We start from the raw sequence: 21,744 nt of genomic DNA on the forward strand, positions 1-21,744 counted from the left end.
CTGGCGCCAACTGTGACATGTTTGTAGCACGGAGCAAATCATGCCATTGCTGATTTCTCCAGCAGTTGGGACGATGGTGGCTGCCCCGTGGTGGCCTCTCCCAACCACACCCTCCATCCTAACTGAGGTCTGGGGAGCCCCACATTTTCTTTAGCATACGTTGCTTACAAACGGTCTTGGGGTTCCTCCTGCTATCTTCGTCTTCATACGCCTTCATTCAAATTTCTGCTTAAAACACCCAGGGTCTCAAGCTCCCTCCCACAGAGGACTCAACTGGCACTTCTGTTGGGTGCCACAACGTCTTCGTTCTGTGACATTTATTTTTCTCACACTGAAAAAGTTGGCTTAACAGAAGCTTAGGAATGTGGTGAAAATGCAGAAAAGAAAGCTCTGAAGAAAATGCAGAGCAAAAAACTAAAAATAAGTTTCTTGTTTACACCAAGCTCCAGTCTGGAGCAAAAGTAAAATGAACCATGTGTCAGAGACCTTCCAATAGTGGGTCTTAGATCAACAAAGGAAAGGAGAAGGGCAAGGTGAGAGGAGGGCTCTGAAAGTGACACTAAGCCTCATGAGCTATGAGAGGAAATTTCTATCCATTTAAGTTACCGGCAGAATCAGAACCAAGTGGACAAACTCTCGATTATCGAAAAAGCAGAGAAAGCACATCCTCCGCTTTTCTGAGTCTCCAAGAGACCAAAAAATTGCATTGACTAATCTGAAGTTGAGATTTCAGAGGCAAATACAAGCTAAAAAGGAGATTATAGACATAATAACATTTCCTGCTCATATGATAAACAAGCATGATTGATTTTCTATGTTACTGATATGAAACTGTAAATATTTCATAATACGTTTAGTACATAGTTGCCATCTGGGCTGATGGCTGCAGATGATGACAACGTAATGATGATGACAGTGATGACAGTGAGGGTGGTTATTAGCAACTGAATGCTTACAGTGTCCCAGGAACTGTGATAAACATTACGGAAGTGTCAGTGTTTCAGCCTCTCCATGCAACTGTAAGATACTATTATTGCTCCTATTTTACAGGGCAGAAACTGAAGCTTAGGATTTCTGAGTAAGCGGTAGCTCTTGGAATTTATCCAGATCTTTCTATGTAGCCCACACGCATACCATCTCTCTGGTGGCGGCATTTTGGAAGGAGCCAGTATTATTTTGATGCGCAATTTTAAAACATTGAATCCACAATTTTAAATATAAGAGTTATTTAAATGATATGCCTCTAGGTTAGGAGTTGGGATGGTGCTTGCCCTCTAGGACATTCTCTTTGGATATTTCCCACCCCTCATTTCTGTAGAGGGGCAGCCTGGCAGATGGAAAAGGCAGAGCCTTTCATGCAAGACAGACTGAGTTCCAAACTCCTGCCTCCCAGCTCTCTCACTGGGCAAATTCAGGCAACTTCGTTAATGTGGCAGGCAGGATTCTAAGGATGGCTCCCCAAGAGTCCTGACCCATGGTTAAACAACCCAACACTAATCTAGATACTGCTATGAAGGAATTCTATAGATGGAAATGAAGTCCCAAGTCACTTGACCTCAAGATACGGAGATTATCTGGATGGGGTTACTCTAAACCCCCTGTGACTGTAAGACACTAGTATTGCTCCTATTTTACAGCACAGAAACCGAGGCTTAGGGTTTCTGAGTAAGCGGTAGTTCTCTGAATTTATCCAAATCTTTCAAAGGCAGAAAAAGTCCTTTTTTTTTTTTCGGTCTTTTTAGGGCCACACCCATGGCCTACGGAAGTTCCCAGGCTAGGGGTCAGATTGGAGCGGCAGCTGCCGGCCTACACCACAGCCACAGCCACGCCAGATCTGAGCCATGTCCGTGACCTACACCCCAGCTCACGGCAAACCACTGAGCAAGGCCAGGGACTGAACGTACTCCTCATGGATACCAGTAGGGTTCGTTGTTGCCGCGGCACAATGGGAACCCCCAGAAGTCTTTTAAAAGGCAGAAGCAGTCAGAGAGCCTGGAAACATAAGAAGGACTTGACATGCAATTTCTGGCTTTGAAGATGGAAGAAGCACAAGCCAAGAAATACTGATGGCCTCTCCAAGCTGAGAAAGACCCCCCAGGCGACGGCTCACAAGGCAACAAAGACCTCAACCCTACAACCACAAGGAGCTGAGTTCTGCCAACAACCTGAACGAGCTCAGCAGTGATTCTCCCCCAAGAGCCTCTGGCACAGAACACAGCCACTAAGTCTGCAGTAATTTGTCACAGAGCAACAGCAAACAAATTGTTACCCTCTCGGGTTTTGTTTTCTCAATCATCAAACAGAGGTAACCATATACCTTCTAGAGTTACCAGGAGGTTTAAAATGAGAATGTACCTAATAGGACTAGAGTGTACGTGACACAGAGTAGGCCGTCAACAAATGTCACTAATGACTCGGGGAGTCAAGGCTGAGGGGCAATCCCCCTTTACCACAGACAAGACATGACATTACCTAAAACCACAAGTATACATATGAAGTAAACGATGATAAAGGAGCAAGTAAATCCGAATGAATGTGCACTTGACAAAGCTTACAGAGGAAGCTACTCGCTTGTGAAATATATTCACAGAGCTGATTTGAGCCCAGTGGGTTGGAACTGGATAGGCATTTTCCCATAAGGACAGTGTTAATAAGACCTGGTGATTAGGGCTCAGGTCCATTAAACCCCATTAACTTATTAGGTGCCTAAATGTCTTCCACTGAACTCAGTCCTAATGAGTAACAAGGTTCTTTGAGGGAAACAAGCCTTCTCCTTCCCGCCACACTTCTTACTCTCAAACCAACATCTATTTTGCATTTTAACCCACACGACCACATTTTAAGGAAAGCGCAGGCAAGCCGAGATGGCAAGCTCACGACTGAGAATTTGTGAGAAGCCGGGGGTCCACGTCTCCCCAAGCCGCCCCCGCCTTGCCACTCGGATGGGGCCAAATGATCAAGCTTGGGTCAGTGGCATGGAGGTAGGGCTGATGCCTGTCACCTCCAGGCCAGGCTCATGGCATCTGCCATTCCCTCATGCCATCCCATGGAGCACACAGATTGAACATGGAGGGAGGTATCACAGGGTGTTCGAAGAAGCCTGAGTCTTTGAGTGTCTGCATGGAAGTCTGCCCTTCAAACACCTGACTCAATTCCAATGCCAACAAAAAATGAACTTTTGATGTGTCCGGCCACAGAGATGTTCAGATTGTTGTTCTTTCTGGCAGTTAGCTTTTTGTTACTGCTATTAGCCAGCCTAGTAGCGATGTCTGAACTTGAACATGAAGTGCTGCCGCAGCCAAAACCTAACGCTATAGTGCATGGAATTGGCTTAGCCAGCAGGTAACAGGCAGACAGGTAGTGACTATCAGCAGCTGGAAAACAAAGGACAGGCTATGCAGCAGTGGAATTCTTACTTTCACCTGTGATGACCTGGAAGGGGGCCCCCACAGCTCTCGATTTCAAGGGTTAGCAGGATGGGAGACAGTATGAGCCGAAGAATGTATGTATATGTACGACCGGGTCACTAGACTGTACAGCGGGAATTGAGGCAACACTGTAACTTGACTATACTTTAATAAAAATAAAAAAGTATTAGCACCCATTGGATACTTTGGACTGTATTTAGGGCAAGGGATTGCAAGAAAGGGGAGGGAGGCTAGGAGGGAATTTCAATTCTTCCAGCAGAAATGAATGACAGAGTTTCCAGAATTTGTGTCTAAAAGGTTGGAGAAGCTCACTCTTCTAGATGCCCAACTATACGAAATAGAGAAAGGCCTGGAACTTCAGCGTTTGCTGGCCTCCACGCGCCAACTAGCTTTGGAGGCTTGCATCACTCATTTAACAGATGCAGTTCAGAGCGGCTACGGTTTTGCCCGAGATCACACGACCGCATGAAATTACAGCTCCAGGATTTGAACTCATATCTTGTGCATCTGACTTCAACTTTCAATATGCTTCACAGCCAAAACGCTGCAGTGGGTTATAATTTTGTAAATGTGTTGACGGTTCAGGAGCTAAACAACAGTGTATTTCCTTGGGAACAAAATAAACTTTCTGTGCTTTTTACGGGAACTAGAAGGTGAAATCAGTGCTTCAGTTTCCCTAAAATGGGATCCCTGCACTGTTTTCACTTAGAACTCCCTGTTCTCCCTTTTTTCTCTACTGACAAAATGAGACTGGCCTCATTTCTTGGCAATACTGTCATCTCATTAAAAATGAGATTTGAGAATTGGCTTTTTCTGGCAGTGACTATGGCATATATGTATATACACTATTGCTCTGATCGATGTTCAAAGTGGATGCTTCCTAAATATTTATGGTTATGTGACTACCGAGAGAAAGAGCACTAAATCGGCACATGCTAGAATTATCCGTGACTTATTTCCACTGTTAGATTGTAAGCTCCATGCAGGGAAGAGCTGATTTTATCGCATCTTTATGACTAATCTTAGAGGAATATCGAGCAGAGAGAGGTACAAAGTAACTATTTGTCGAGCAACTGAAAGGCATTAATATTTTAAGTGAGATGGAAATAAGTATACAGTATGATATTAAGAAGTGTCTTAATTTGGGTTTCCCCAGAAGCAGATGCTGAAGCAAAGATTCATGGGCAAATAGTTTACTTAGGAGGGTTATTAGTTTCCTGTTGCTACTATGACAAATTACGCCCGTTGACTGGTTCAAAATGATACAAATTTATTATCTTACAATTCTGGAGGTCAGAGTACAAAATGGGTCTCCCTGGGCTACAATCAAGGTGTTGGCCATGCTGCATTCCTTCTGGAAGCTCCAGGAGATAATCCATTTCCTTGCCTTTTCTAGCTTCTAGAAGCCATCTGCATTTCTTGGTTTATGACTTTTTCCACCTTCGAAGACAGCAGCGTAGCACATTCAAAACTCTGTTTCTCTCATCATCTCTCCTTTTCTGAATCTGAACGTTCCCCTTCCCTTTTTCAGCCCTGAGGACAGTATTGATTATACTGGGCCCACCTGGATAATTCAGGCCACTCTCTCAGCCCAAGAACCTGAATTTAACCCACATGTGCCAAGTCCCTTTGCTGTGGGTGGTAGCATATTCACCGGTTTCTGGTTTAGGACACGGATACCTTGCAGGGACCATTATTCTGCCTCCCACAGGAGGTAACATCAGAAAACACTGGTAGGGGAGTGAAGAAATGAGACAGGGAAGGGAAAGAAGCCAGTAAAATGTGAGTTCACAAGGCAGCCACCACCAAAGACAAGCGAGGCGCAGCCCTGCAGGGACACTCTATGAGAAAGGCCGGACATGCTCTAGAGTTATCCCAGAGAGGGGGTGACTGCCTACCAACCGCCCACCCATCACCATGTGAGGGCTGCTCCCATAGTAACTGACACTTCCGCTTGCCCTGTGATGGCAGTGGGCTCCCATGACCAGAAAGAAAGAACTAGGAAGAGATCTGTAGGTGTTCTTCTCAGACACTTGCCATCAGGAGGAAGTGACTTCTGGAATCATCTTATTCAGCCTCATATCCCTTTTCAGAAAAGCAGAGGCCCAGAATGGTGGTGAGATTACCCGTAGTCACATGACCAAAGAACACTCGTGCTGGCTTCCATTTAGTTGGTATCTCAGGCTACTATGTGTCAGACACTGTATCCAGGTATTGAGCTGTGTTTCCATATTTAATCTTCACCGTAACCCTTTGACGTGAGTATTAATAGTGTCCTAACAACCTTGGCCAAGACTGCACACCTAGAAGTAGCCTTAGATATAATAATCGGCTGTTTGGTGGAACAGAAGTCTACGGAGTGTGGGTTGGCAAATGAGAGCACACAGGCCACATCTGGCCTGCCCCCTATTTTTTTTTCTTTCTTTTTTTTTTTTTTTTTGTCTTTTGTCTTTTTCTTTTTTTTTTTTTGTCTTTTTTTGCTGTTGTTGTTGCTATTTCTTGGGCCGCTCCCGCGGCATATGGAGATTCCCAGGCTAGGGGTCCAATCGGAGCTGTAGCCACCGGCCTACGCCAGAGCCACAGCAACGCGGGATCCGAGCCGCATCTGCAACCTACACCACAGCTCATGGCAACGCCAGATCGTTAACCCACTGAGCAAGGGCAGGGACCGAACCCGCAACCTCATGGTTCCTAGTCGGATTCGTTAACCACTGCGCCACGACGGGAACTCCATGCCCCCTATTTTTGTACAGCTTATGAGCTGAGAACTAAATGCATTACTCTAGCTGTACTCTTCACCAGCCTGAAATACAGCAGCACTATCACCTCCTTAATGCTAGATGCTGTGCTTCTTATAATATAATCCAAGAAAACATTCATTCTTTTGCAAACTGCCTGAACAAGTTAGCTTCTATTGCCAACTTATTCTCAGTTGAAACACATATCTTCTAAGTTGTACCCCTTCTAATCAGGATTTATACAGGTGGTTTTCCTGCCTCTACCTTTAAGAACTTTTATTTATCCTTGTAACAATTCATTTGGTTAGATTCAGCCCTTTCATCAAGCAACCCAAATGTTTACCTCTAGTTCTCATCCTCTTTCCTCATCTTTACAAAGACCTACGAGGTGCCATGATTTGAACGGCTCCCCAGCTCTTAAAAGATCAGTGCAGCAAAAATGGAACTTGTCACCTTTCAGCCCACACCCGCATCTCCTCCTTTACGGCCCAGAGCTCATGACTGTCTCAACACATCGTGATCACCGTCTCAAGGGAGCCCTGTGTTCTGACGTCTGGCATGCTCTCTAGCCTGCACGAGTGTACTCACTCACGTTTGAAGAAAAAAGGGAAAGAAAGGAGAGGAGAAGAGAGGGGAGGAGAGGGAGGAGGAGGAGGATGGGAAGGACAACGGGGCATTTTTTACAGTTTTGAAAGGAGTAGTTAAAGGTATGAAAAGGATGGAGAGGCAGTGCTGCCGTGCTCAGGGCAGAGGAGGCCCTGAGGTCTCAGCGCCTCGGCATGGGCATCGCTGCATCCGTCCCCAATCTCCTAAGGTCGGCTGCGGAGATTCTACCACCTAAGAATGACAAATGGAAGGATGCCACCTCACGGCTGCCATTGCACATAGAGCATCTCTTCTGCTTTCAGGACGGAAGACGCTGCCTCTATTTAAGGGGCCCTTCCTTAGAGAAACATTTGGACAATCACGGGTCCACTTGGGAAAAGGAAAGAATTTCAAGGACTGATTACAGAGCATCTCCACTTGCCTTCGGAACTAAGAAATACACTGAAGGTTACAGACCCTTAGCCTCACAGTGTTGTCTGTGTAGTAATACTATAGTATTACCGTAGTATAACATTATAAATTAAAACTTTATTTTTAAGTTAAAATTAAAGTGGGACATTAAAATTAGTCCCACTACTCCACTGTAACTATTTTCCAGTTTCATCAATGTATGTACAATAAATGTTAATTATTAAAAGGTCCCAGAAATAAGATCTACTTCTTTCAGCTGCATCTGTGACACATGGAAGTCTCCAGGTCAGGGATCGAATCGGAGTGGCAGGTGCAACCTATGCCACAGCTGTAGGAACACTGGATCCTTAACCTGCTGTGTCCCAGTGGGAACTCCCAGAAATAAGATCTTGATTAGGCAGCTCTATAAATGAACGACATTCCACAGTCCCTCTCACCTGAGGATACGGCAAATCCCCCAAGGCCCACCTATGTGGGGGCAGAAATCTCCAGGCTGCCTGATTTCCCCAAACCTACAGTCCAGAAAATTCCCAAGATCTTCCAACTGTCTGAAAGATCTTTGTAAATAATTTATTATGATCCTTCACAGCTTGCAAGTTTAAATGCATTTTCAGAGAGAAATCTCAAATTCCGAAGGAGATTACTTCATCTGGGCAAATATTTTCCTGTAAAAGGTACGCGACTCAGCACTGGTGGAAGTCTCATTCAAAAGTGCGTCAGGAGACAAAATCTCCCCGAGGAGGAGCAGAGAAGAAGATGTTGACAGGTCCGCTGTGAGCTCTCACCATGTATGTGCATTCCCAGAGAAATCAGTTCTGCTCTCAGATTTTCCATTTTAATGTCTCAACCGCAAAACAGAAAGCGTCTCCGAACTATACCACCAGCCACTTGCCTTAACTACTGCTACGATTCATTAAACACCAGAAACATCCCCTCAGAAGTGACATCATAGGTCCTGTAGGGTAGGTGAGGAATCTACAAGGGTGATGGCTACCAATAAAAGCAACTCATTTGAACAAACCCCTGGGGTTCACAATTAATCTCGTCAAATTCCATTTTTCATTTCCAGCGTCTTTTCCCAAATTGTGTTTCCTACAGCTCTTTCACGCTGTGGAGGAAATTAAGGCCCTGACAATAACAGCTTTGGTTTATACTAAGTGGGGTCCACGGACAGCGGAACCACCTGGGAGCTAATGGAAAATGTAGCCTCTCGGGCCCCACATAGGACTTAGTGAAGCAGAATCCACGTTTTAATCAGGACCCCAGGAGACCTAGGTACACAGACGTGTGAACAGCAGTGACCCATCACAGCGTAAGAGCTCAATAAATTGATCTGTTGCTGCACCTCAATAACTGGAAGGACAACTCAATTTAAAAATAGGATCTAAATAGACATTTCCCCAAGGAATATATACAAATCAAAGAAGCACATGAAAAGATGCTTGACGTCATTTGTCATTAGGGAAATGCAAGTCAGAGTCACAAAGAGATACAATTTTACACACGCTAGCATGGTTAAAACAAAAAAGATAATAATAAGTGTTGGTGAGGATATGGAGAGATTGGAACCTCATGGACTGTTGGGGGGGGTGTAAAATAGCACAGCCACTGCAGAAAACAGTCTTACGGTTCCTCAAATGGAATACGAACCAACAACCCCCCTCCTGGGTACATACCCAAGAGAATCGCAAACATGCCCACACAAAAACCGGTACACATCCACTGTCACTTTATTCCTAATAGCCAAAAGGTACAAACAACCTGAATGTCCATCAAGGCACGAATTGAAAAACAAAATATGTTACATCCACACAGTGGAATATTACCCAGCCATAAAAAAGGATGAAGTACTGATACTTGCTACAACATGGATGAACAATGAAAATATTAAAGTACATGAAAGTAGTGAGTCACAAAACACCAAATATTATATGAGTCAACAGAACAGGTAAAACTGTAGCGATAGAAAGTAGATTAATGGTTGCTTAGGGCTAGTCAGGTGGATGGGGTGTGTGTGTGGAGGGAGGCTGAGAGCTAAAAAGTATGAGGTTTCTTTTTGCAGTGGTTGAAATGTTCTAAAGTGGACTGCTGTGATGGTTGCACCTCTCTGTGAATACTGTGAATATACTAAAAACTAGTGAATTGTTTTTTTAAAAAAACCATTGCATTCCTCTGCTCCCGAACTTCCATATGCAACTTACTGCCTAGCCGGAGATATGATTACCTTGTGACTAGAACAAATAGGAAGGATAACAAACGTTTTGGTGATAAATGACACAGCACAGATTGAGCACTTCCTGCGTGCAGGTTCCTACGCTGGTGTGACATAGGGATTTTCCCTTGAAATTCTCCCCCCAGCCCTGAGAGTTGGCAATTATTACCGTCATCATTTGACAGATGAGAAAACTGAGGCATTATAAACACACGCAGGGCCAAGTGTCTGGTGAGCCGTGGAGAAGCTCAGCTCTGAAGCCAGGAGGTCCATGTGGTAACAGAGCCTGAACACCATCTTTCCCTCTCTCCCCTCCCCCTCCCCCTCTCCATTCTCTCCCCCTCCCCCTCCCCTCCGCCTCCCTCCCTCTCCCTCTTCCCCACCTCGGGATACTTTGGCTGAATGTTACCTGTCCTGGTGGACACACAGGCATAGGTAAGGAAGAGCCTGTCAGGAGCAATGAGAGGTGGGGGTTACGCGCTGCCACTCGGAACTCACTTCTCCAAGCCAGTTTGCTTGTTGACTACAGGCTGCCAATATGTAATGATTTTGCTCTCTATCAGTTGACAGATGATCTTATTCGGGTAATCAGCTTCAACCTCATCTTTCTGAATTTTCCACAACGTAAAATATTTGAGAAAAATCAGCCAGCCCTTTTTTTCTTATTGGAAAACACTTAGTCAAACAGAACTGCCTACTTTTACAAATGCCTTGAATGAGTAAGGGACTAGTCGAGTTCTGCATGGGATATGTTTCCATGAGTCATATATAAGAAACACTTTTTTCATGTGGGATCATCATAAGATACCAGTATCTATAGCAAAACTCCTGCCAAATTAACTCTGATTTTATTTGAAGCCATAGCTAACACATTTATAATACTCATTATACCTAAGTACTATTTTAAGAGTTTTATATTTACTTATTTAATATTCACAATAACCAATAAGATATTTCCAATAGTCCCATTATTAAAATGATGAAACTGAGAAATTAAGGTTTCACAACTAGCTAAAGGCAGAGCTTGGGTGTGAAACGAGACAGCTGATATACTCAACGGCTACACCTTCCTAAATGCTCTTGATGAATGACAGAAGAAAAGGCTATAGCCTCTGTGACTAGAGATTACTGGGCAAAGATTAATGTGACATACTTAAATCAAGCAAATGTCATGTTTGTAATCACTTTCACAAGCTCAGAAGAGTTTTGTCAGTAAGTGATGCTTGTGGCAACTTAGGTGAGCTTGAACATGTTGTTTAAACATACAAAATAAGCCATACAGGCTACTCAGGGTTAGACATTCAAAGAATTACCAGGAAAAATACGGTCTACGCAGCCAAGAAGTCATTCCTCTTTGACGATTAAATTCTACTGCTCATGTCTGCATGGTATAGAATTATTCAGGAGAAAAAAAAAGTGAACAGTATAGTCAGCCTATTTGTATTCCCTGCTAATAATTTCAAACAACTTCACAGTTCATTAGATATTTTTGTATACTCAGCCACTAAGTATTTTTTAATGGAGAATGATTACAAAGCTAAGGAAATAAAAAAAAAAACTCCATAATAATAAATCATGATCAAGTAGGCTTTATCTCAGGAATTCAAGGAGGTTCAACATTAGGAGAGTTATTAATGGAATTCTCCATATTTTATAGTAAAGGGGGAGGAAAATAACACTGTCAATTCAACAGGCGCTAATATATATTTTACAAAATTTCAAAGGCTTTCCAGGTTAAAAGAAATATATAACTACTAATAAATCAAGATAGAAAGAAACTGCTTGACATTGCTCCAGGGCACCTACCAAAACTTGCTAGAAATCATCCTAGTTGAACAGAAGAAACTTCGAAATGGTCCCATTATGCTCGGGAGGCAAGGCAAAAACGGCCATATTCAACATTGTACTGAACGTCTTCATTGATACATAAGATAGGAAGATTAAAAAAATGAGCCTTAAATATGGGAAAGGACTACTCCAAATGGTTATTATTGGCAGAAAATAATTTCCTAGCTACAAATCCAACCCTGTGAATTTAAAGTTTATTAAAACTTATACAAAAGCAATGAGGTTACTGGACATAAGAACAAAATGCGAGTTAATATATTGCCTATATGCCATCAAAAACCAAATTAAAAACATAACAGGAAAAGTAGATTTCATCTAGACACGGAAAACAACCAAGAAACAAAAATAAATCTGTAATACTGAGGAATAAAATTAACAAGAAATGTGCCAGATCTGCATGAGGATTTTACAAAAATGAAAATCCATTCAATGTGGGGATCACTTTGATGAATAATCACCATTGAATGGGAGCATGTCAGCCACTAAAATCCCACAAGCAAGAGATGCTGAATTATTCACTGTGGCTGTCAGCATCTAATTTGCCAAGTAATTGATATTTTACCAATGTGACCAGCTTTAGAGCTAAAAGCAGACACCATCCCTTGGGCATTTACCTTCAGGCTCTGGAGTGTTTATTAGCCCCTTCGAGAGTAGCAGGCCCAAGGGATGCCTCCCTGGCCAGCAGTACCCTGAGGAGGAGGGTGTGTCCACAGGCTATGGTGTGTCAGAGTATAGTGAGTTTCAATGAGTGTAAATAACTTCATTTATGGAGCCAGAGCCTACCTGGGTCTCTTACATAGTCAGACTATTCTGCTGTCAAAACTGCTCTGTGGGGCTGATCTTTGGTATGTACAGCTCCAAAATGTTATGACGGTAATAATTGTACAGGTGAAGGCTTGAAATTACACCAATTTGAAAGCAGTATGTTTAGTAACCCACATGAGGAACACATGCATGTCAAAGAGAAAAGGATTCTAGATAAGAATTTGTGCTGGAGAGGGTGTGGAGAAAAAAGAACCCTCCTACACTGTTGGTGAGAACGTAAACTGGCAAAACCAGTATGGAAAACAGTATGGAGGTTCCTTTGAAAACTAAAAAAAGAGCTACCATATGATCCTATGGCCCCATTCCTAGGCATCTATCTGTAGACAACTCTAATTTGAAAAGATGCATGCACCTCAGTGTTCACAGCATCACTATTTACAATAGCCAAGACGTGGAAGCAACCTAAATGTCCACTGACGGAGGAATGGATAAAGAAGATGTGGTATATTTATAAAAGGGAATATTATTTAGCTATAAAAAGAATGAAATAGTGCCATCTGCAGCAACATGGATAAACCTAGAGATTATCGTGTTAAGGGAAGTCAGACAGAGAAAAACAAATGTATATCACCTATATGTGGAATCTTAAAAAAATGATACCAATGAACTTATTTATAAAACAGAAGCAGACTCACAAACATAGAACACAAACTTACGGTTACCAAAGGGAATACAAATGAACTCATTTATAAAACAGAAACAGACTTAGAAACATACATCAGACTCACAAACACAGAACACAAATTTATGGTTACCACATGGGAAAGGGGAGCAGGAGCAAATTAGGAGTTTGGGATTACTATATGCCCACTACTATATATAAAATAAATAACCAACAAGGACCTACTGTATAGTATGGGGAACTATACGTGATATCCTGCAATAACATATAAGGGGAAAGAATCATATCACTTTGCTGTACACTTGAAACTAACACAACATTGTAAATTAACTACATTTCGATTTTAAAAAAGGAAAAAAGAATTTAGAAGGTACTTATAGGCCTAGAGGGTAACCTGAAAGAAGACCCTATGTCAAGAATGGTTAAAGGGTTCCAAGAACTACAAGCAGCAATAAAGAAAAGTGAGATTGGCATAGAAGGATGGGAGAATGGAATGTAGTTATAAGTAATTGCATGGTTCTGAGCCATCAGTTCCTAATAATTTAACACAGGAAACAAATCTGGGATGTTTGCTCTTTTCAAGAAAAGATTCCCATAGAGTCAGTCCTGAGAAGAGATCTGCTAGGAATAACTACAGCAGGGAACATAACCCTAACCCTAACCCTAGAGGCTAGAAACGTGAGTCCTTCCCCAGAAACGGATTTCCTGAAAATATTAACCCCTTAACATGCTGCAAGATGAAGAACACTGTAAATATGGGCCACAGGATTCTTCACCCTCAACAAAAGAGCAAATGGGAGTTCCTGTCATGGCTCAGTGGTTAACAAATCCAAATAGGAACCATGAGGTTGTGGGTTCGATCCCTGGCCTTGCTCAGTGGGTTGAGGATCCGGCATTGCCGTGAACTGTGGTGTAGGTTGCAGACGCGGCTCGGATCCCGTGTTGCTGTGGCTCTGGCATAGGCCGGTGACTACAGCTCCGATTCGACCCCTAGCCTGGGAACCTCCATATGCCGCCGCCGGTGCAGCCCAAGAAAAGGCAAAAAGGCAAAAAAAAAAAAAAAAAAGCGAACGGAGAAGAGTTAACTTTATTTAATAGAGAAAAATCCTTATAGTACCATTATTTCAGTGGCATGATGTTTTCCATATATTTAACCTCTCTCCCTGATTTCCAAAGTGATATGTGCTTTGGGGGAAAAGAACTAACAATTTTTGTTTTTAAAAACATGCGGGTGCATGTGTCTCTTTTAAGTAGAGCTTTGTCCGGATAGATGCCCAAGAGTGGGATTGCGGGGTCATATGGAAGTTCTATGTATAGCTTTCTAAGGTATCTCCAGACTGTTCTCCATAGTGGCTGTACCAGTTTACATTCCCACCAACAGTGCAGGAGGGTTCCCTTTTCTCCACAGCCCCTCCAGATGGGAGAGGGAGGGAGTGGGAAGGATCGGGAGCTTGGGCTTATCAGACACAACTTAGAACAGATTTACAAGGAGATCCTGCTGAGTAGCATTGAGAACTTTGTCTAGATACTCATGTTGCAACAGAACAAAGGGTGGGGAAAAAATGTAATTGTAATGTACACATGTAAGGATAACTTGATTCCCTTGCTGTACAGTGGGACAATTTAAAATAAATAAATAAATTAATTAATTAATTAATTAATAAAAAAACCAGAAGTGTGATAGTTACAGATGTGTCTTGCCATTTAGGAAACTGCCCTTGAGATGTTCAGAGTCTGAAATGGTTAACCCATTACTTAGGTCCGAAGCTCATGCTTTCCGTCTCTATTGCTGGACATTTTTCAAGGAATCCGAGAGGACCTCGCTCCTGGGATGATCCAACATTTTGAAGAATATGGGTTTGGTTCATTAGCTTAGGCAGATTTTTTAAGCTCTCTGGGTCACCATTTCCTGAGCTACAAATGTAGATAACTCACTTTTCATGACTGTTGTGAGTTTAAGGGGGTGTGGGTACTGCGGCAAAATGGTTTGCTGGTTCCTCAAAAACTAAAACCTAGAGTCATATGACCTAGTAATTTCACTCCTAGATATACGCCCAAGAGAAGTAAAAACATATGTCCACACAAAAACTCACACACTAATGTTCACAGCAGCATTGTTCACAATGGCCAAAAAAGCGCAAGCAACCTAACTGTCTCTCAAATGATGAACTGATAAACGAACTGTATTCGCCCCACGTGATGGGAGATGACTCAGCAACAAAAGGAAATGAAGCACTGTCACACTCTGCGACACAGATGAATCTTGAAAACATGATGCCAAGTGAAAGAAGCCAGTCACAAAAGACCACATATGATATGATTCCATTTATGTGAAATGTCCAGGAGAGGTCAATGCATACAGATAGAAAGTAGGTTCTTGGGTTCCTAGGGCTGGGGAGGACAGGAGGAACGAGGAGCGACCTCTAAAGGACAAAGTGTTTCTTTGGGGAGTGATGAAAATGTTTCAAAACTGGATAGTTACGACAGATACACAATTCTGCAGATTAACTAAACCCCCCTGATTTGTACACCTTAAAAGGGTGAATTTTTGGTGTGCTAACTATATCTCTATAATACTGCTATCAAAAAATAATCCTGGGGAGTTCCCGTCATATCACAGTGGTTAATGAATCTGACTAGGAACCATGAGGTTGCGGGTTCGGTCCCTGCCCTTGCTCAGCGGGTTAAGGATCTGGCGTTGCCGTGAGCTGTGGGGTAGGTCGCAGACACGGCTCAGATCCCGCGTTGCTGTGGCTGTGGTGTAGGCCAGCGGCTACAGCTCCGATTCGACCCCTAGCCTGGGAACCTCCATATGCCGCGGGAGTGGTCCTAGAAAAGGCAAAAAGACAAAAAAAATAATAATAATAACCCTGTGTTATGATGTGGATCTTGAATCCTATTGTTAATATCTGTATGTAGGATAATAAGATATATTCACCTGCTGCACTAAAATTATATTGGCTTGTTTTATTACACTTTTCAATAATGAAGAACTTTTCCAATCTTCTCTACAGCTTCTCATGCATGAAGATCAGGTGGAAGACTGCCTAGAAAGGGACAGAGGATGTTTCTAGGAGTTTGCGAAAAATAGATTAAAATACAAAAAGCCTGGGAAAATACACTCGCTTGGAAAGTCTGCCTCTGAGAAGCATTTCAGCAAGCTCTTCTTGTTTTCTATACAAACAGGGAGCTTTTCCGAGTGAAGGAAAGAAGGTATTTAGTTACTATCTGCTGAAATGCTGAGTCTGAACAAAATTATCTAATGAGGAACCTGATAGGCTGGTTCAGAGGGGAAAGGTTGATACATGAGAGTGACAGAATCCAGACCAGCCCAATCATGTGGTGATGTCTCATTAAGAGACTTGCAGAAGAAAATTGACCTCATTGCAAAAACTTTTGCCCTCACTTCCCAAGTCCCCCTTGATCTGTGTGAACTGTTAACTTATCTCTAGCTTATGAGAACCCCGTACATCAGCCTGAAACTCAGCGATGAGATACACTCAACATGCTCCCATGAAAATCTTAAAAAAAAGGGAATTAGCTGCTGTTGAAAAGAGAAGAAAAGAGACAAGGCTCATCAGGCATGCTTTTAAGACTCAACTTTATTTTTGAAGCAACAGAGGGGCTGAGAGAGAAAAGAGAATCAGAGGGCAGGGTGAAGATAAGAAGAATAAAAGAAAACACAAACTATGCTGGCTTTCTGTGTTCTGAGGTTTCTATGGTCCTGAAGGGGCATCTGATATTTTTAAAATACACTGCAATGATAATAAGGAGGTTTTAAAATTCCATTCAGATTTGAGAAAAATTTAGATCACAGCCCTATGAAGATAGAGTCTCCCAAAGGTCAATCACTATATCATAATTTTCTATAAGGATGTGGAGAAACTAGAAGTCTCATACATTGATGGACTGGAAAACAGTCCAGTCATTTTATGAAACATTTGGGCCGTTCCTCAAAACCTTAAACACAGAGTTACCATATAACCCAGCACTCCCAGGTATACACCCCAAAGAACTGATAACATATGGCCAAAACGCATCCATGAATGTCGGTAACAGCCTTATTCATAATAGTCCAAAAAGTGGAAACAACTGGAATGTCCATCAACTGCTGAATGGATAAACAAAAGGCGGTCCATGCATACACTGAAATGTTATTCGGCAATAAAGGAGAATAAAGAACTGACACACGATACAACCTGGCTGAACCCCACTACGCTGAATTGAGGCAGACACAAAAGACCACATATTATATAATACTATTTATAAAATATCCATGATGGGCAAAGCCATGGAGATTGAAAGTAGAATGGTGGTTGCCAAGAGCCTGCGTGGAGGAAAATGTAGATTAATGTCATTTAAACGTGTGTGACAGGTCTTCTTGGGGTCATGAAAATGTTCTAAGACTGATGTGTGGTGACGGACAGAGAACTTAGCAAATTTACTAAAAGCTCCCTGAAATATATACCCGAAAGGGTGGATTGTATGAGATGCAAAATATGCCTGGATAAAATTTTTTTATTCATAGAAAAAGACTGACAGTGAGTGTCTTGCCGTGGGTGGGAGAATGCTGTGTGATCTCTTTCTTGTTCTTTTTTTCCCACACCTTCAATGACTTGCAAATTTTCTACATAAGCAAATTCTTACACTAGGTTTCCCCAAAGGAGACCTGAGAGGCCAAACTGTGTGAAAGTGATTCGTAAGACGTATTCCCAGGATGAAGCAGAAGCAAAGTGGGGAGGTGAGAGCAGGAAAGCAAAGATGCCAAGAGAAGATGCGATATCAGGCAAAGATCCTGGGGAAGTTAATTATGCTCGATCCACAGGAGCAGGGGAAGTTAGGGAGACAGTATGGGCCCCACATTACTCATCCGATCCGGAAGCTGGAATGTTTGGAACACATACACGCACTTAGAGCATCACAGCACCAATCAGCCACTGGCTGTCCCCACTATGCCCCACCTTACTGCCAGGAGGAGTAAATCCCCAGGAACTTGTGATTCTTTGTGCACCAGCTAAGTACTGCGACCCACAGCCCAGGGCTGATCCTCCAGAAAAGAGACACATGTACTGGCTGCTGTGAGTGAAAGCCTCCAGGAGTCAGTGTACACAGCAATTGGAGAAAAGATGCCAGAGAATATGGATGAAGCTCTGGCAACATGCAGCAGGCATACTTTGATTACACAGGGAGAAAAAAAGCAAAATATTTGAGAATAAAACCTCAAAACCATTCACAGTATATAATAAGTATAGAACCATAGTATTTTTGAACGATATATTCCACATGGACATAATAATAAAGGCTTGACAGTCCTTCTGACACCTGCTATAACGTGCATAGAAAAGCCCAGAGAAAAAGATGAGCTTGCTGCTTTCTTTGAAGAAGAAAGAATTAAGGTCCAAAAAGGCACAGAAAGCAGGGAGTCATGAGCTTAAGGAAAACGGTCGGTGGCAAGGGCTGTCCCCAGGGAGAAGCCTGGCTTGAAGAACCTCTGGTAAAGTTGTGGTTCGGTGGGAAAAGGACCCCAAGGTCAGCCAGCGTCCTGTTAGAACGTACCTTGGCACCTTTCATTCTTGTCACACCCCGGAAGTGATGTCACTACGGACAAACGTTCGGCAAGCACAGTAGTTTTACTGTCTGGTATCTAAGGAGTTTTAAATATCTGTCTATAGATATAGATATGATATAGATCTATATAAAAATATAATATCTATATCCAATAATTATCTATAAATCTATGTCGATTTTATATAGGTAGATATAGCTATCTATATCTCTATCTATATCCACATCTTTGGCTAGTAGTTTTCTAGTTTATCTCCTTAGGCTCTGCAATGAATGACTAGTCAGTTGATAAGATCTGGCAACTCTGTGGATGCTTTAATTTGGAAACACAAAAATGCCTGAAGAAAATGCCAGAATAAAAACTCCCACATCCATCCATGCTTTCTTCACATTATTGCTCAGGAATATCATGCCTGGGGTGTTTATTTGTCCTCTAACCCTCTAAAGGTGATTGCTCCTGCAAAACCTCCCATTCCCATGCTTATTCCAGGAGGAGTAGAAAGAAGTGACCTTTGGCTCTTGTGGCGTGGCCTGTACAATTAGCCAAAGCTGCACAGGGAAAAAAAATTAGGGAGAAGCAGTCAAGTGAAAGGCTACATACTACAGGATTCCGACTATATGACATTCTGGAAAAGGCAGAACTCTGGAGACAGTAAAATGATCAGTGGTGGCCAGGGTTTAAAGGGGGTGGGGGAGGGGTGGGCAGTGAAACGACGCTGTGTGATATTATAACGGCAGACACATGTCATCACACGTTTGTCAAAACCTAGAAAATATACAACATCAAGATCGAACCATAATGTAAGCTACAGACTTTGGGTGACGAGGATGTGCCAATATAACTGTTTAACACAGGTGCCATTTCGGTACCGGATTTTGACAGAAGGGGAGACGACAGACTGGGACAGGAGGTACGTGGGAAATCGCTGTACCTTCTCCTCAATTCCATTGTGAACCTAAAACTGCCCTTATAATTAGTCTAGTTTTTTAAGCAGCATGCAGGAAAAAAAGGTCCTCTCAGCTCTCAGGAGCCGTTAATTCATTAGGCCCGTTTACCTGGAGCCTTGGCCAGGGCCGTCTAGGGAATTGGCAGGGCCCAGAGATGAAAATGCAGGGCCCTTTGTTCGAAAAGTATTAAGAATTCCAAGATGGCAACAAGAGAGCCTTGAACCGAGCGTGCACCCCTCTGAACACTGGCTCCTACGTTACTGCACAGGTCACATGCCAGTGGAAGGGCTCTCGCCTTAGCATGTGATTTTGCCATTCTACTGCTTAAAGCACTTAAGGGCCCCCAGTAAACCACGAGGAAGAAGTCTGAAGTCCTTGGCTGTTTCACATGCCCTTGGGGACTGTCCCACCCCTCTTCAGCTTCATTTCTCACAGCCCCACCTTACTTTCTACCTTGCCATTTAGAGTTTCTTGAATTTCCAAAGCACTCTTAGCCTCAGGGTCTTTATGTGTATTTTGTTTACCTGGACCTTAACTCCCCAGTTTTTCATCTTTCTAACTGCTATTGATCCTGCAGGTTGCTCAGTTAAGCAGAGAACTGAAAACTAAGTAAATCAATGTTTATATTGCATACTAAATACTATTTTTAAAATTTAAAAGTGTATAAAAATACTACTTTAAACACTGTTTAATCTAGGAAGGAAATACATCCTTTTTTTTGGGGGGGGGGACAATGCCAGATCCTTAACCTGCTGAACCACAGAGGATATTCCAAGAAATACATTTTTTTTTTAATATAAGAAATAATCTTTGGGAGTTCCCGTCGTGGCTCAGTGGTTAACAAATCTGACTAGGAACCATGAGGTTGTGGGTTCGATCCCTGGCCTTGCTCAGTGGGTTAAGGATCTGGCGTTGCTGTGAGCTGTGGCGGAGGTCGCAGACGCAGCTCGATCTGGTGTTGCTGAAGCTGTGGTGTAGGCCAGCAGCTACAGCTCCGATTAGACTCCTAGCCTGGGAACCTCCATATGCCACAGGTGCAGCCCTAGAAAAGGCAAAAAGACCAAAAAGAAAAAGAAAAAAAAGAAAAGAAAAAATCTTTTTTTTTTAACACATATGTAAATAAATATTTTCGCAAAGTAGTTGTACATAAACAAGGCAGCCTGGTAATTTTCAGGACAGTTTGTCACACTGCCTGAAGAGCGGGTTTCTGAATACTTGCTTGTCTTCTGGATGAACACAATTTCTGGCTGATTTCTCCATTCTCTTAGAAATGCACGGTCAAAACACAGCTTAGACTACGTCTCCAAAAATATTACTTTTACTATAGGGCAATTTTGGTCAAACTTGTCCAAAAGGTATCGAAATGAGCCAAAATTAATACCCAGGCACTTAGTGAATGAGGTCTGGCCTCTCCAGGCTTGGAATGTGGAGGGTATTCACCTTTGGCCTCCTCCTTTTCTGGTCTCCTGACCTACACCTGTCTTCGAGCCCAGGTCCTCTAGTTCTTAAGACACTTTCTAAGGTTTCACACCATGTTGTCTTTGATGGTGTTATTTTTCTGGCTTGTGAGGGTCTTAATATCTCTTCTCTGCCCATCTGATTCCAAGCATTTAATAAATCTTTTTTTTTTCCATAAAACAACCCCTGCTATGAACCTCTATTCCGATATGTAGCTAGGGGGAGCAACTCCTACTCGTTTGCATGAGACTTTCTGGTTTTCCTACTGAAAAATTCTGTGTCTCAGAGTCCTCCCCCTCATCCCCAAGACCCAGACAAACCGGGTTGGTTGGCCCTCCTCTAAACTTGGATGTAAATTATGAGCTTATCTTGTTTTTCACAGACCTAACACAGGGCTTTGAGCATAATGTTTACTCAGAAATATTTTTGATTAATTTCAACCACATGCATTTGTGTCACTGTTTTTTTAAGCAGCCATTTTCACAAGAGATTTTCTGTGAATTCATCGTAAGGTCCAAGCACTGTCATAATTAGACAAAATGGTCTGTCAGTTCCTGGCAACCTAGACATGAAGAGAAGAGGAGACGCTCGGAGCCAAAATGTTAATAGCTTTGAAAAATACGGTAGAGCCAGGAAAATCTATGCAAACTGAATCTAGGCGAACGGCTTATCTGTGACTACCTAGAAATACTTGAGTAGGGCTGAAGTTCAGGGCCAATTAATACAGCTGATTAACATCTGTTCTACCACCTTCCTCCTTGGTAGTAATGATAGGGCTGTGAATCTGCTTTTTTTCCTTTTCAAATATATTACATTAAACATTACTTTGAATCCCCATGGGGGAAGCAAATATCATTCTGTAAGCTGTAAGGAATTATGGAGTTTATCACTGTTAATATAAAAAGCAAAGCCAAAGTCAACATTTTTAATCAAAAGCTGACATCAGGTCAGGGCTTGAACTTGGCTCTTGAGAAAAGCAAGCAATCAAGACTAAGCAATAGTGTTCCAGGCAGAGGAAAGAGCGTGTGTAAAGACTTAGAAGTGAGAGACCACAAAGTGTATTTAAGAAGCTTAAGAGTTTAT

At 42.5% G+C, this 21,744-nt stretch overlaps 1 protein-coding gene across 1 annotated transcript in view; it reads right to left on the reverse strand.

Annotated features, from left to right (window-relative positions):
• Positions 1-21,744, reverse strand: part of ARHGAP6 (Rho GTPase activating protein 6) — a 530,729-nt gene that overhangs the window by 431,682 nt on the left and 77,303 nt on the right. The gene's annotated exons all lie outside the window — the stretch shown is intronic.

The sequence above is a fragment of the Sus scrofa genome, chromosome X, assembly GCF_000003025.6.
Source record: "Sus scrofa isolate TJ Tabasco breed Duroc chromosome X, Sscrofa11.1, whole genome shotgun sequence".
NCBI lineage: Eukaryota > Metazoa > Chordata > Mammalia > Artiodactyla > Suidae > Sus > Sus scrofa.